We start from the raw sequence: 14217 nt of genomic DNA, 5'->3' as shown, positions 1-14217 counted from the left end.
AAAGTTTATGGAATTTGGGAATGAGATGGCAAAGATCTTTTTATCTTTTAAAATTAAAGCTAGGTGAACTTCAAGGTAAACTGGCTTCAGAACAGCAAGTCAGAGTGTTTCATTTCAAGAACATAGGGACTCTCCCCTTTGATTGTTGTGTGCTTCTTTCTAACCAAGGAATTTGATGTGGGCTTGTGCACTGTTTCAACTGAAGTAAATCAATGTTTTCTGGTGAATGCAATACCTGACTGAAAAGTTCCATTTGTCTTCAGTACAGCTTTATCATATTGAAGGGAAAAATACAAAATAGCAAGGGCTGTTGGATTGCCCCAAGCTTTTACAGTTGGGAGTTAGGTTAAGCTGTCACCGGGATGTGTTTGCTCTGCCTTAGGAAAGTGTCTTTCGTCATCCTTTGAAGCTGCTACCTTCAGAAACAAGGAATTGGATGTAAAATATCCTTGTGTCCATTCCCAACTGCCAATTTGCATGTCCCCCTGCACTGTAACGCTCCTTGAGGGCTAATGAGGCACCTCCTGGGTCCCTCGATTTTGTCTCTTCTTTTGGCAGCTTTTGGTCACAGCTCTCAGGTTCAATTCAGGTTTTAACATAAAAATGAACTTCCCTGAGAAAATCCACCCCAGCCCTGAATCTGCTGCCAGGGAACAGCCTCCAGATCTCAGACAGGGCTCACGAAGGTGATTTAAGTTCCTGGCAAATGTACGTTTGGGCAGAATGGTTCACGACACCTCCTGGAAGAACATCGAAGAAACTGTCAGGAAAAAGCAAAGATCTGCTAAAATCTCTATCTTTTGTGATGTTTTGTTTTTTAGTTTTGAGCATGACAAACTTCTTAAATTGACTGCAGATTTCTCACCAGCGTGGATACACTGAGGTAATCCTGGAGGAAAATCTGTCCTTTTACCAAATTCCAACTATTTGCGGCCAGCCTTGAAGTCCAAGATCTGAACTTTATGTCAGAGCCTGTGTGATCCATTAGTCAGAACGATTGATTTATTCCTTTGAAACACTGTGCTAAGCTATCACCAACCGCATTTTTCTCTGGATCCTGGGAACCCTGCTTCTCTGGCTGTTCATGGCCATAGCAACTGGAAAACAGACTCCATAGGAGAAAAAGCATCAAAGAATCCCCTCTGCCAGTAAATGGGAGGAAAAAAATATATACGTGATACAGAAAAGCGAGAAGCTAGTCACGGTCAGGCCCAAATCCAGTTTTGAGGGAGAGATTTTCCACTAGAGGACAGAGATAGTCTAGGGTAAAGTAACAACAGTGTCCGTAATGTGATTTGCCTTAGTGCTTTCTGCCATAAGCCTTTTTTTTCCCCACACTTATCTCCCACCCCCAATTTCGCATGCCAGATTTTTGCAGGTACCAGCGCAGCTGGGAATCCCGCTGGGAAGCTGGCCCTGGACAGACAGATAGACAGACGGCTGCGCTGGGTGTGTTTATTTCCACATACCAACTTGTCAGTTTAACAAAGACAGCACTGTAAAATCAGAGGGGAAAAAAAAGTCATATCTAGCCACCATGTCTATATATCACATAGAGGAGGAATTCATTGCTCTTTTCCTTTGACAGTATAGGTTTAGCCCATAGCTCTATTTTCACACTCCTAAAGCTATGTTAAAATCATCAAGGGGTCAGCCACAAGCCCGCACTACTAAGTTCGTCTTCAAATACAGGCTGTCAGCTCTTCTCTTTTACATAAGGATGGGAAAAGCGTCTCTAGCAGCAGACCCCTGTTTCTTTATGCATAATACAAAAATGAGCACCAAAAAAAAAGGTTCAGAAAATAAAAATGCACTTTTTGTCTGAGATCGTGTTGCCAAGATCCAGCCTACAGCTATTTGCAGCTGAGAAATAAAGCTCTAACTATACTGTTTGTAATGAAAAAAACTGACAGACCTTCAATTTTAGCCACTTTTGTTCACCCTGTACCGAGCGCATTAATATGTCTAGTCCATTTAGCAAAGGCATTATCTAAACCATTTTCTTTCATGTATTAAAAGAGAAAAATGTGAGTTTGCAGGGCCTGGCTCAGCAGACCCCAGGCTTTAAGCAGCTTTATTTCAGCAGATCGCAGCAGCATCGTGTTAAAACCCATCTGGATGGGGCTGGAGTTTGGGCTTCCAGAGGTTGGGGGTAGGCACAGAGAGAGGGATGGATGCAGGGACGTTGGGCGGCCTGATCAGGGCAGGTCTGCTGCCATCACGGAGACGTCAGCGCGGGCTGACGTACGATTGCCAATACTTTCTGTCCCTTGAAGGGTGCGTATATCATGGGCAGGCTGAATTGCTCTCTGTTGAAATCCCCACATCACTTACGATCCCTCTGTGCTAAGAGTTTGTTTTTCTTCTACCAGGCCCCCTCGATGCTTTCATATTTGTCATGAAAGCCTTCAGAAGTGATGCACACCCCGTACGACCAAACAAGCTTTTGAAAGGGCTGTGGAGAACACAGGGAACTTTATAAATGTGGGGAGAGCCATATGCAGCCCAGCGCAGGAGGTGGCACAGCTACAGCAGACCCATCAGATGGCGTTTTACAGCGATCCCTTGGCCTTCAAACAGCTGCCGAGCCCAGTGGGGTGGTTCAGCGGCCAATTCACAAGCAGCTCGGGACTCTGTGCGAGGAGCGTGGTGGGAACGGGGCCGCTAAGATGAGTGATGCTCGGCTGACCCTGCTAGTCAGGCAGGACCTCAGGCTTTTCAGAGGGGGCTACAGGAGCAGCAGCTGCGTGGCTTCGTTAGGCTCCCGTCATTTGTAGCAGGGAATGAGCCCAGCCAGGTCCAGGTTGCAGGACAGGCACAGCAGAGGTTTTGCCTGAGCACGAGCGGTGTTCCCCAGGGCTCAGTTTTGGGGCCAGCCTTGTTCAATATCATTATCAATTATCTGGACGAGTGCTCCCTCAGTAAGTTTGCAGACAACACCAAGCTGGGCGGGAGTGTTGATCTGCTGGAGGGTAGGAAGGCTCTGCAGAGGGACCTGGACAGGCTGGACCGATGGGCCGAGGCCAACTGTATGAGATTCAACAAGGCCAAGTGCCGGGTCCTGCACCTGGGTCACAATAACCCCATGCAATGCTACAGGCTTGGGGAAGAGTGGCTGGAAAGCTGCCCAGAGGAAAAGGACCTGGGGGTGTTGGTCAACAGCCGGCTGAACATGAGCCGGCAGTGTGCCCAGGTGGCCAAGAAGCCTAACGGCATTCTGGCCTGTATCAGAAATAGTGTGGCCAGCAGGACTGGGGAAGTGATCGTGCCCCTGTACTCGGCACTGGTGAGGCCGCACCTCGAATCCTGTGTTCAGTTTTGGGCCCCTCACTACAAGAAGGACATGGAGGTGCTGGAGCGTGTCCAGAGGAGGGCAACGAAGCTGGTGAAGGGCCTGGAGACAAGTCTGATGAGGAGCGGCTGAGGGAACTGGGGTTGTTTAGCCTGGAGAAGAGGAGGCTGAGGGGAGACCTCATCGCGCTCTACAACTACCTGAAAGGAGGTTGTAGCGAGGTGGGTGTTGGTCTCTTCTCCCAAGTAACAAGCGATAGGACGAGAGGAAATGGCCTCAAGTTGCGCCAAGGGAGGTTTAGATTGGACATGAGGAGAAATTTCTTTACTGAAAGAGTGGTCAGGCCTTGGAACAGGCTGCCCAGGGAAGTGGTGGAGTCACCATCCCTGGAAGTATTTAAAAGATGTGTAGATGAGGCGCTTAGGGACATGGTGTAGTGGGCATGGTGGTGTTGGGTTGATGGTTGGACTCGATGATCTTAGAGGTCTTTTCCAACTTTAATGATTCTATGATTCTATGATTTCTGGGTTGACTGAGCAGCTTTTCTCCTTTGCTGCTTGGTTCTTCACAGCCCTTGGGGGAGAAATGTTACCTCTTTTTCACAGGTGGGGAAACTGAGGCACAGAGATTAACCGAATAGCCAAATCACAGGGGGAGCTTATATCACAACGTCAGCCGCACAAGCTGAAACAGGCCTTCAGCAGCACGGCAAGCTCAGAGGTGTGTGGAGCCAGCGGCACAAGCACGTGCTTAGCATCTCTTGTATGTGATAAGCATTGTCTGTGATATTCTGCTTTTGCTGAATTAGTCTTCTTTTTATTTTAATTAGAAAGCCTGGTGGGAAAAGCTCTGCAGCAGCTCCGGTCACAGCTGGCGAGGCACCTGGCTTAGTGGGCTTGTAGCTGGCTGAGGTCAGTGCCCCCAGCGCAGAGCTGCAGCGTGCCTGCAAGCAGCGGCTGCCGAGATTTTGCTGAGAGGTCTTTTTCTGGGGCTCTGCTCTTTTCCAGACTGTACTTCGGCCAGTAAATGAAAGGTAAAATTTATTATTTTGCTGCTTTGGGTGTTCTGTGTGATCCCTACCCTTTAGATGAGAAAATCTGATTTCATACGTTTATTAAAAAAACCCCAAAACTAATGTAATGCCACCCCTTCTGTTCATGCACGTGGGGCAGTTAGCAAAGGCTGCTCCTCTGCTTTTATCAGTGGATTTGCTGGTGAGTCGGGTAGTGCTGCAAGTCGGGTGCTGGTTGTGCTCAGCACCGTGGGATAGCGTGGCTCTTGTTGTTTAACAGCTGAAGCGTGCAAAATTTGCGTTGACCGATGCCTGCACAACTTCGTCGTTGTTGCTGGCTGTAAAGTTTGTCGTGTGTCTTCTCCCAAACACCTCACTGCTGTCACAGCTCGGCGTTTGCCATATGTCACGGTCCAGTGCCTGAAGGTATGTGTTCCTTAGGCTGCGTTGGAACAGGATCGGCCTTGACTCTGGGCTGGGTGCTGTGTTCAGAGAATTGCGTGTCTTTCCCGGTGAGGGGCTTGGGTAGTTCTCTCCAAGTCACACAGGTGAATTTAGGGTGCTTTTATTCTGAGGAACATTCCAACACCCCACATTTAGTGGGGTGGGCAACTATAATGAAAATATTTATTGACTATCCTTACACGGTAAACAAACATTCACCCAAGGAGCCCTAAATTACACCGAACCTGTTGTATCATTTCACCTCTGAGCATTTCACCTCCTATGGCTAACAGGAGACTGGACCAAATCCAGTAAAAGAGTGCTTGCCCTACCAAAAGCTGCCAAGTCCTGCAGCGGTAACAAGGCAGCAGTAAAGCAGCTGTGGACCTGCATATCTTTCTCCTCCCCTGCAGCCAAAATGTTTTACAAACTACTTCCTTCAAAAGAAATATATATTTGATGCAAGGAAAATTACTTCAGCCTCAGGTTAGCAAAATATTTCTTTCATAAGTTGAAGTATACACAAAGTCCAGTGAAGTTACTTTCTTTTGTCCTTAATTTTGAAGTTACAGATTCAATGCAGTGCTTTGCAGAAGGACCTCAGGCTTGCTCACTTGTTTTAACAGCAGGAAAAGTGGAAAGGTCAAGCAACTTGCCCAAAAACCCTCTCAGTGGCCACACCAAGGTTATCCCCATCCCTGTGGGTTCAGCAAGGGTCTGAGACTGCTTTCCCTCTGTTCAGGTGCCTTTTGTAGGAGGGAAGACTATCTTGTAGTTAAAGGACACAAGGCTGTGTTCAACATCAGGCTGCAAGAAATGTTTGCAGCAGCATTTGAGACAACAGTTTGGACTCCAACGTGGTTTCAGGTCTGCAACAAATTAGAAGTTCAGGTCTGTGGCTGTACAGCAGGTTTCATGGGAAAACATTTCTAAGTATTTTTGTTTCCCTTTAAAAAACTTCTTTAGGAAGAAGCTACTGCTAATTTTAGTAGGTGAATGGTGTTACACGGTGCATGGCCAAGACGATTTTAGTTTTTTGAATAGTACATATTTCATTTTCCAAACTATAGTACTGAGTGGCAGAAAAGCAATAAAAGCAGTTCTTCAGGAAATGCTCATATATGAATCTGTTTGCAAAAGCAACTCCATGCAGTCACTGCTTTTTTAATGTTCATTTAAAAAAATTTAAAAATCAAACATGTAATTCCTAAGCAGATCTAAGCAAAGGAGAGTCATCTCCAGGTGTAGGCTAAAGTTCACCAGCCTTGCGAGTACACCAGGGCTCGCGTATGCCTTTATCTCCATAAATATGTATGCTTTTGATACGGAAGGTGAAACCGAGCTGTTTGAATTCAGCTTGGAGATTTGGGATTTGTTTGAACTGCTCACCCCAAGTTCAGCTCTGGAGCTGCAAATCTTTGTGGATGTGGAACAAACGCAGGGTGAGTGGTTAACAGGCAAACTCTCTGTGTATACCCTTGCGGTCAGCAGCTTGTCTGCCTGTAATCTATGCAGATACATCAAAAGCAAAATATTTTTAACAACAACTCTCTGGAGAATAAATGAGAGAAGAAACAGCGGAGCCATTCTTCCAGTCTGTGTGAATCTCGGTGCGGTTGCTGTACGTGAAAAGACAGACGGTTTTCTTTGCACTGTGTAGTATGTTCAGGAGAGCCATCCTGTTTCCTTGTACCTTGCATCAAGACATTTGGATACTGTCATCAACATTGGTGGCAAAGTGAACGAACAAGCATATAGAAAACAAGGAACAAGGTATTAATACTCATGTCAGAGTTCATTGCACAAATGGCTGAAATAAGGGTCTGGAATTGTTGTCCACATCAAAGGAAAGGTAGACTTTGATGGGTTTTGGAGGGTATTTTTCCTTCAGAAAGCAGCATGTGGCACGTGAGTTACTGACATGCCAGTAATTCAAAGGAGAGTTTTGCATCCCTGCTGTGAAGCTGAATGACAACATAATACAGTTATTAAGGGAAAAAAGGAAGCCTCAGTCCTGGGTCTTCTACACTTTATATTCTGTAACAACAAGCAACACCAAAAAAAGACTCATACATCAGGCGACCTTGAATTTCTACTGCAGTTCTCAAAGTGGAATGAAAGTGAGCGAGTGAAGGATTTTAGGTGCAAATTGGCTTGCTGGGTTTTGACAGCCAAACTTTTGGAAATGGATTTGTTCCAGAAGAGATTAAAAATAACTTAACATTTATTGGTTTTTAATCTTATGAAAAATATCCACTTGTAAATCACTGGAAGAGTAGACTTTGAACTTCTCTACTCTTTCTTTTTTTTTTTTTTCTTTTTCCCCCACCTGTCTCAGGAACTTTTTCCAGGTAAGCATAGGTGCAGAGGAATACAAAGTGGGGGGAGAAACCCACAAGCAGTTAAATAGTGTTTTTTACAATTTCAAAAAGCCTTTAAAAAGAATACCTTTTTTTCTGAGCTTTTCAACCTACTTTAATCGATAAAAAATGAGGTGTGAATGCTTGAGATGAAACTCACATTCACAAGCAGCACAAGGATAAACTGCACCTAAAGGCATTGGGCCACACTGTCACCCAAGCAGTACGGGAGAGATGCATCGCAGTTTGCTCCGACCACTGTGAAGGTGAACTTCAGTCCAGTGCTCGCGTTTTTAGTGAGAACAGAGAACGTGCTGTTGGAGGAGGTGTAAAATGAATTCACGCAGCCTCCCTAGGCACCATGGAATAGCTCGGTAACCCTGGTCTGAATTTATAATCCATCATTTGGTTTTCAAAACGCAATATGCAAAGAAAAGGGAGGGATGTGATGTGAAGCTCTTTACTGAGGTTCGAGTATGTTGGGTTATATTCTGCCTTATACATGCGAGAATACAAAAATGAACAAAAACGGTGAGGGTGCAACTCTGCGTTCCTGCGCTGCTTCTCCTTCTGCCAGACAGAAATAGAACTAAGAAGTGGCAATGAATTTCAGGAAAAAAATATACTTTATGGTTTTCTTCAACAATTAAAATTCCTGCAAATTTTGCCAAAATTTTACATCTTAAATAACAGTATCTCAGCTTTTGCTGTGATTTCCTCATCGTTGGAGCAAGCGAGTTACCCTTCTTTTTTTTCATTTTTTTTTTATTTATTTCAAACAGCAACCAAAATGGGAACTTTGAAAAAGCATCAACACTTATAAAATGGCAGCCAGCCCTACATCTATATGATTGCTACTGACATATGGGTTAGGACCTTCAGGTTTTCCCAAAGAACATGTTGTCTCGTGGTATTTCTTGCCTAACCAGTAAGAGTAATGGAAACAGCGTGAGGATAAGCTGTTCAGATAAGTGTTTGCCAGCCATCTAGTTTTATGGTTACTTGGAGCAATCTGCTACACATTCTTCTTTGTGAATTCCATTTCTCCCTGCAAAGCGAGTTTGGTTAAGGCAAATAACTTTTTATTCCACTGTCAGCCCTATTCATCCATGCCTGGAACAAGATGTCAGCTGTCTTTGAACATGAGAGGGTCTAATTTCTTATCAGCTTTACTGAGATGATCTTTTTCTTATATAGTTTTATCAGAGCTGAGTAATGACTGCGTGCTAACAAAAGTCATAACCCAAATGACGACAGTGTATAGGAGTCCAAGCCACAACTATTTGTAGAAAATAATCCGAAACTACTAACGTGGAACCATGAACACCCATGTTCAGATACACTAATCTCATAACTATGTGTAATAACACCAGCCAGCAGCAAATCACCTCCCAGAAGTGAGCAGCTCTGCAATCAGCTGAACATGGGAATCGCAGGTTCAGACGTCTCTGGTTACTGGAGACGTAGACCTGGAGCGTGGGCCTTGGAAATCTGCTGCTCTCTCTGACCGCCAGCACCTGGCTGGTGACCTGAGAGAAGACCAGAAAGGTGGAATCCAACGGTCAGCATTTGTCCCACTCACTCTGAAATGGTGCCCCAAGTGATTCCTGGGCACATACTGCTCTACCTGGTGTCCCTTGCTATATTACCGCCACAGAATACCTAGAATTTGTTTTTTCTTGTCTCAGTTCACAACCGTAATTTCAGGGCAATGGAAACACCTAAGCTTTTGGGTAGATTTCTGCATATTGCTTTGCTTGGGGAAATAACAAAACCAAAGTAGCATTTCATTTTAACACTTTCAAAATGGAAGTTTTCCATTGCCATTGAAGTGAAAAATACTTTTATTTTAAAATTCACCTGCACTTTAATTTAGCCCCCCTCCATCCAAAACAAAATGTTAGTTTGAACTCCAATTTAAAAAAAAAAATTATTGTAGAAGCATTTTAACACATTGCTTAGAAGTCAGCTGAAGAATTGGGCATCCCAGACTGTTGTTTTGGAGGGGAGTCGCTACTTGGTACTATTTGCTGCTGCAAAACTTCTTCTTTTAAAGACCTTCTGAGGAGTGCTGATACCATCAGCCAGCTGGGAGTCCTGGGCAATGTAATGCTGGTTCAGCATTTCATTGGATTCCAGATGTTACCAGCCCTAGGAGGACATAATGGTGCAGAACGTATAAAATTCAGATTTAAATATGCTATATACTGAAAATGAACCAAGCAACTGCTGTTTCATTCCACCCCAACAAGCAGTAAACTTCACACCATCACAAAAATAATAATTACCTGGTTGTGGCTGTCATGTGCACAGTAGTATTATCAAGAGATAGAAATGTGTCAAGAAATATTTGGCAACTTCAAGCATAACTGACAGCGTTTTGCAAAAATTCTGGCATGTTTATGTGGAATTCACCATGTAATACCAGTGAGGGATACTTGTGTCAGATACATGGTGGAGCTGTGACGTACAGATGTTTACATTTTAATTACAGTGATTCAAGGAAACATTATTCTTCTGACTTAGGGGTGGATTGTTATTCTTATAAAACAGTATTTGCTGATAACAGGGAAGGAAAATGGGAGTAGTGGGAGTAGTACCTCCTGGTTTGAGAATTAGATCAGGAGAAACTGGAGAGAAGATTTGTGCTGGGTTTTACACAGTCTTGTGCAACTGGCTTTGCAAATTGGTCAAGGGAAAACATGGCATGGAGGTGGGGGAAAGTGTCAAGCTGTTGGTCTAAGAGCTGAGTCCTACGCACTGCCCAAAGTGGCCTGCTTTGGCTGTCTCACCTCTGCTCTTCATGAATGATCCTCAGAGCAGCGAGTGCCAGGCCTGCCCACCTCTTGTCCCGTGAGCTGCAGAAATACCCCCAGAGCGTGTCCATAGCATCCAAACCGCAGGCACGCGTGGTAGTGGGGTGCTGAGCCAACTGCTGTGTGCTCACACGTGGGGGCTCTTGCTTCAAGGTCAGCTTTAGAAGCTGTTTCCAGGTCTGTTGTCTCCAAAGCTGATATCTGGGCTTGGGGCATCCCCCAAAACTGCCATATAGTGACTGTGTCTATAAAATTATGCACTTGTTTAAGTCCTGGGCTGCAGCTTCCTGGCCGAAGGGCTTGGCTTGTACAGTGACACAGCTTAACTGGTCCGCTGCAACCATATTCTCCTTTTATTTCTGAACGCTACTTCAAACTCTAACTTCCAGCTTGCAGAATATTTTCTGGCTGCTTCCTTTAAAGAGTATTGACAAAATCTGGTACCCTTGGCTATAAATCACCATACTTGCACGGCATTGAGATGACTGAAGCAAATAGGGCTGGTCTTTAACTTTTTTATTTTTTCGCAATTCTTATTTTGTCCTGGCAATACAATGTCCGTAATTAACAGCAAAGTTGTGGGGTTTTGTGCATAACTAGAAGCTGTTAATTAGGCAACTGTAGGAGATCAGTAACTGAAAGTGTAGGAGGGAAGCAAAAGGATCAGTATTCATGTTTTTTTGTTTTTGAGCACCTTTCAGTAAACAGGTAGAGAAAAAAAAAGACGACTATCTAAAAAGGGTTTGTTTTCCAGCGGCTGTGTTTGGATCTACTTAACAGATGGATTTATTTGGACCCTTATGAATGCTACAATAACAACTGCCCTCCTTTTTTAGCATGCTAATCGCTCTAAAAAAATGTTAATCTTGCTAAGTATTATAATGCCTGAGGGAAAAGAAGAATAAGGTGTCCTGTTCTTAGGTACTGTACGGACCCTGCCCAGATGTGTAAGGCCGACAGTGAGTGTGGGAAATAGATATGATATAATTCCTGCTGTTAGGATGTAGTGGGAAAACTTCTCCTGCAGGATGGTAGCGGCATGATTAGGACATTTTGGAGCAGGGCAGGGGAAAAAGATCAAACTGGAATAACTGTTTTTACTTTTTTACACAAAAAGCCGTTTGGAGTGGATTGATACCAGTCACAAATTCACATCAAAGTCTTTAAGCCATTTCAAAGGGAGTAAAACAACTCCCTTTGGACAAATTGAAAAAGCCCATTCAGACATTTTTAAGGCAGAAAGTTTAAAACTTTTCATGTTGAAGCAGTATTTTCTTTAGAGATGGGCCTAGATTGAATTTATTTTAAAAAGCTACAATGAAGCCACTTACTTTTGGGCCAAACAAGCCATTTTGTTCAAACATTCTTGCCCTCACTTGGAGCTGATTTTAAACCTTTTATTTCAGGTTATTTGCTTCATTCGGGAAACTTCAAGACAACTTACGTGGTTTTGCTTCATGCAGGAGACCTAGTTCGGTCTCCAGATGAATGTCTGATGAATTGTGAATTTCATATATCCCAATCCGTTGTTTCAGCCATGCCACGAAGACCCTCTTGAGCCTAGGAGAGGCACATGGACCAGTGCTTTCTGCCCTGCTCTTGGTGGTGGGAGCTCCCAGCTCTCCATGACGGCACAGTTGTTTCAACCCCTGGTGCGTATGTGCATGAGTAAAATGTACCTTGGTTTAGATAGGAGAAATGTTTCATTTTACCTCTAGTTTAGTATAATCTTTAGCTGCAAACTAACAGAAAAACGGCTCATGAGGTTGATGATTCAGAGTGAAAATAAAACTGCTGGCTTCAAATTACACGAGAGTCATGTTAGAGAAAGCGTTTTGCCCATGACACAGTAATGGATGACACAGACTCTTCAAAGACAGTAACAGAATCGAATGCATTTTCTCTACTGGTTTTGCAGTGGATGTTTAGAGACTCACTAATGAAGCATAACTGATGTGATCAAATATATGAAAAACTGCTCAACTGACAGGAATAAGGGCTTTGGAAACTGGATTAATAATACTGGATTGCATTTAGGGGTGTTTTGAAATCTAACTTCTGTTTATAAAATGCTCTGCAGTTTTAAGATGAAAGCATGGAATATTCTCAGTGAAAGAATATTGAGAAGATCGTCCCTTGGCAATATGCCATCAGAAGTTATCTCAGCTGATGAGCTGGTGGTCATTATCCCCGAGACAAAGTCTATCTTGGGATCGCAGAAGCAGGTACAAGTAGGAGTACATTCTGCCCTAGGCCAACCAGTATCCTCCATTCTTTCTTCTCCTATGTGGTTCACACAGCAGTTATGGTAGGTCTGGTTGGACCCTGTTTCAGTTGATCTCTACTGGTTGCAGCAGAGGGTACGGTGGGTCTCGCCTTCCACGAGGGCAGCTGGTATGTACTTACTTTGCTTTGCATAGGAGTGTTGGACTAAGGTTCAAAACAGGGCCAAAGAAAGATAAGAAGTTGGCTTCTCCCCAGCAAGGATTTCTTCTGGGACAGAAGTAGTTTGGCTTCTCCCTGGAGATCCTAGCTGGCCAGATCGGTGTGCCCTGAAATACCCCTTGGCCCATGTGGACTACTAAGCCTTTTGCTTTGTTGTTCACCCTTCTCCAGAAGTCTACTTCTTGCCAGTCACACTTGAAACAACCACATCAGCAATAGCACATAGGCAACTTCACCAGATACCAGAACTAATCTGGTGTCTTGACCTCGGCTGAACCTCTTACACACACAGCAGTGAGCAGGTAGTAATCAGAACAGTTTGCGTTGCTGCAGATACACTGACCGTTCATAATTACCCACGTAACAGCTCACTTTTCCCTGACACATCCGCATGGTGCTTTGCTTACATAGGCAAATCAAGCACTAGATGAGGGATTAGGAAGATGTGCAGTGGTATCTTCAGATTCAGCAGTCATTTCTACGATATTTTTCAGTTTGCTTTTCATTTGCATGTTTTCCTTTGTATGTTTTCCTTTTAAGAAAAAAAAAAATCATTACGATTGCTCTCAAGGAAGGTGAAGTGCATTCCTTAACGTGGCTAGTGGCTCCCTCTATACTTTTGTGTCTGATGCATCAGATGGCGTGGCCACACCTGGCCTTCCGAGTTTGGATGTTGTTGTTGTTGTTTGCAGCGTGGGAACAAATGTTCCCTCTTAGACATCTTTATTGCTGTTTCTCTCTTACATAATCCTTGGAAAGAAGCTGTGGCAAATAATCTTCCCTCTGCTTCATTCCCTACATGTGGAACTGATTTGGGGGAACGCAGTGTTTTCATAGGACTTGATATCCTGCACTGCCTGATGTTCCTGGAAGAAGGGCTCGCTGCGTGCGACTGCCTTTGTTCTGGGGTGGGCTTGTTGGCGTAACCAATGCTGCTTGCGGTGTGGGTATACATAGGCTCCGTGCCACTGATTGATTTTCCCCTGAAATGTCTCTGGTTTATCTTTTCTTTTTTAAATTGAGTGCATACACGATATATAGAAATCTGCACTGTTGGTTCTATAAAATTCATTACAGCATTGCCTAGATGTTTCTGCCAAGTTTTGGACTCCACCAGTCTATGAGGACTTGTAAGTCTGATGAGAAGCGGCTGAGGGAACTGGGACTGTTTAGTCTGGAGAAGAGGAGGCTGAGGGGAGACCTTATCGTGCTCTACAACTACCTGAAAGGAGGTTGTAGTGAGGTGGGTGTTGGTCTCTTCTCCCAAGTAACAAGCTATAGGACAAGACGAAACAGCCTCAAGTTGCACCAGGGGACTTTTAAGTTAGGTATTAGGAAAAATTTCTTCACCGAAAGGCTTGTCAAGCATTGGAACAGGCTGCCCGGGGAAGTGGTTGAGTCACCATCCCTGGAGGTACTTAAAAGACGTGTAGATGTGGTGCTTAAGGACATGGTTTAGTGGTGGACTTGGCAGTGCTAGGTTAAAGGTTGGACTCGATGATCTCAAAAGTCTTTTCCAACCTAAATAATTCTATGATTCTATGCTCTGCTCTAAGCCAAAACTAGTGCCAGGCAGCTTCTAGGCAGCCCAAGCACAAGAAGAAAATCTCAAAGTTTTGAAGGTCAATCCCTAAAGTCACTCAGCAAACATTGGCATGTCAGCCAGCCCAAGAGGTAAAAGACAATTGCTCTTTTTTTCCTTTTTTTCTTTTACTACTTCAATTCTCAGAGATAATAATGGACATAGTGACTGAGGCAGTCTGTAACAGCAAGTAAATGTCCCATCACAAAAGTATCAGCTGCACAGGGAACGGTGTGGGCAGTGGCAAGAAAGATGCACAGTTTTGG

This window comes from Calonectris borealis, chromosome 3, assembly GCF_964195595.1.
Source record: "Calonectris borealis chromosome 3, bCalBor7.hap1.2, whole genome shotgun sequence".
NCBI classification, from domain to species: domain Eukaryota; kingdom Metazoa; phylum Chordata; class Aves; order Procellariiformes; family Procellariidae; genus Calonectris; species Calonectris borealis.
Note: the sequence above shows the minus strand (reverse complement) of the source record.